This window comes from Sturnira hondurensis, unplaced genomic scaffold (genome assembly GCF_014824575.4).
Source record: "Sturnira hondurensis isolate 20B ecotype Veracruz unplaced genomic scaffold, ASM1482457v3 Scaffold0016663, whole genome shotgun sequence".
Taxonomy (NCBI): Eukaryota; Metazoa; Chordata; class Mammalia; order Chiroptera; family Phyllostomidae; genus Sturnira; species Sturnira hondurensis.
Genome location: NW_028089294.1, coordinates 2,884,962 through 2,887,649, shown reverse-complemented (window position 1 = coordinate 2,887,649; position 2,688 = coordinate 2,884,962). Strand labels below are relative to the sequence as shown.

The following is a 2,688-nucleotide window of genomic DNA, read 5'->3' as shown; positions in this document are numbered from 1 at the left end:
ACAGGGGAATTTGTTCTATGCAGTGATTTTAAAAATAACTTAGAAAATTTTGGCAATTACTTGGAAGTGTATCTTCAAAAGCACGTGGAAGCTCAATGGTAACAAGAGAAAACGATGGCTGACATTTTGTCGGTATTTCCTATTCTAAGCACGTCGATGCATTTTCTCCTTTTCTCTTTCCCATGGATCAGCAAACTTTTCATTTTTTTAACCCTCACCTGGTGATATGCTTATTGATTTTACAGAGAGAGGAAGGGAGAGAAAGCGACATTCATGTGAGAGAGGAACAATGGTCGGTTGCCTCCTGCATGCACTTTGACCAGGGATTGAACCCGCAACCCAGGTATGCGTCCTGACCAGGAATGGAACCTGCAACATTTCTGGTGCACGGGAGGATGCTCCAGTCAACCGAGCCACCTGGCCAGGCAGGATTGGAAACTTTCTCTGTAAAGAAACGAGCAGTAAGTATTTCAGTCTGTGCACCATCACGTGTCTGTTGCAACTCCTCAACTTCGCTGTTGAAACAGAAAAGCAACTGCAGGCAATTTTTAAACAAATGTTCTTGGCTATGTTCCAAGAAAAATTTATTCATGGTCTTCCTCGTCCCGAAAGCAACCAGAGGTTACCTCTGAAGACGGTTCGCTATTCACTTGACCCAGAGAACCCCCACAAAATCATGCAAATCACGAGGTTCAAATCTTGGTGTTCATTTTAAGAATACTCGTGAAACTGCCCAGGCCATTGAGGGTATGCATATTCGAAAAGCCACCAAGTATCTGAAAGATGTCACTTCAAAGAAGCAGTGTGTCCCGTTCCGTTGATACAATGGTGGAGTGGGTAGGTGTGCCCAGGCCAAACAGTGGGGCTGGACACAGGGTCGGTGGCCCGAAAAGATTGCTGAGTTTTTGCTGCACGTGCTTAAAAACACAGACTAACACTGCACTTTAGGGTTTAGATGTGGATTCTCTGGTCATTGAGCACATCCAGGGGAACGAAGCTCCCAAGACGCGGCACAGAACCTGCAGAGCTCACGGGAGGATCAACCCGTGCATGAGCTCTCCCTGACACACTGAGATGATCCTCACCGAGAAAGAGCAGGTTGTTCCCAAACCAGAGGAGGAAGTCGCACAGAAGAAAAAGACAGCCCAGGAAAACTGAAGAAACAAAAGCTTATGGCCCGGGAGTAAGTTTGGCATAAAATAAATACCTAATAAAAGTAAAAAAAAAGGAAATTTATTCATGGATCCTGAAATTTGAATTTAATGTAATTTCATGTGTTATGAAATATTAAAGAATTTTTTCAATGATTTAAAATGCAAAAACCATTCTTAGCTCACATTTGGCCCATGAACCATGGTTCCCTAACCCTAGTTCTTTACTACAATTCTTTGAGGGAGGAGCTGTTTTATAGATGAACAAATCAAGGCTAATGAGGTTAACCAGCTTGTCTAGGTTTACTTTTTAGAAGTCATAGAGCTGGAATATAATCCAAAAGGCCATTTTCAAGGGCTTGAACTTTTAACACCCGCACTTCAGGGTTTGCCAGTGGTGGAATTTGGGGGACCTTGCTCCCTCTGACTTTGGTTTAGCATAGTTACAAAATCATCTTTTCGATTCTTTTTTGTCACAGTAGTACAGATGGAAAACCTTAGAGCAAGGCTGGTCTCTTACAGGCGAGGAGATACCTGGCTGGCTTAGGAGTCGTGTGAGACAATAGCTGAGCAGGGGACTGAGTGGCAGGGAGAGGGAGGAAGCAGTCAACTCGTGGGACCTCAGGATTCAGGGGGAGGCCTGGCCGCCCTTGTCCAGGAAATTTGGCCTGGGGGTCAGCTCACTTCCTTCTCGGGATGGAGAGAGTTGAGGCTGAGGCAGGGAGAGAGAGACTGTCATGCCTCCTCTGCCCCCCTATTCTGGCTCCTGAAAATTTGAGAGTTCTCAAGTGCTTCTCTTGAGAAGAGAAGCACTCTTCCAAAGTCTTGGACAGACTTTGTCTTCAGAGCTAAACTGTCACCTCTCCGGGGAGGCCTGTGTCTACTCCTACTGTCCTCTTCACACCCGGTGTGGTCTGGGCACACAGGGTTGCAGGGGAGTGAGACCTTCCATATCCAGAACACAGTGCTTCAGGCGGCCATGGGCCGCCCAGTTCTAGAAGTGTTTGGGGATGCTCACTGTGCAGACGCTGGCATCGAGGACCTCTGGGGGTGGGAGGTCAGTGGGGAAGAGGGTTTGGAGACTACCCATGTACATGTATTTGCTGGGTGCCTAGTATGTGTTGGGTCCAAAGCCAGAAGACCCCACATAGATTATTTTCTTTGATTCCCACGTATGACTTCTGAACCTCGGTTTCTTCATCCGTCTAGTGGGATCACACTTATTGTTTTCCTGAACAGATGCAGCAGATGGCTGCAGAGTCTGTCTGGTCTGCTGTCTGCAGCTCATCACGGGCCCCCTACTTTGGGCTGCAAAGAACAATAGGCTGCAGTTTTCATTGTGACTCTTGTTAGTAATGTGGCTTGAACAAGTTATTTGACCTCCTCAAGTTTCAGTTCCTCCATCTGTTTAAGGGTTGTATCGACTTTGAGGGTTGCCAGGAAACAGAAAATGATATTGTAGGAAGGTACCTAACACAGTACTAGGCCTGGAGCAGGTTGTACACGTGGTCGCTTTCTTCCTTCTGCTGCAAGATGA

The 2,688-nt window shown here is 46.5% G+C and overlaps 1 pseudogene; it reads left to right on the top strand.

Annotated features, from left to right (window-relative positions):
• The first annotated feature begins 425 nt into the window (after positions 1-425).
• On the top strand, positions 426-1,187 carry LOC119001440 (60S ribosomal protein L17-like; annotated as a pseudogene).
• The last annotated feature ends 1,501 nt before the right edge of the window (positions 1,188-2,688 follow it).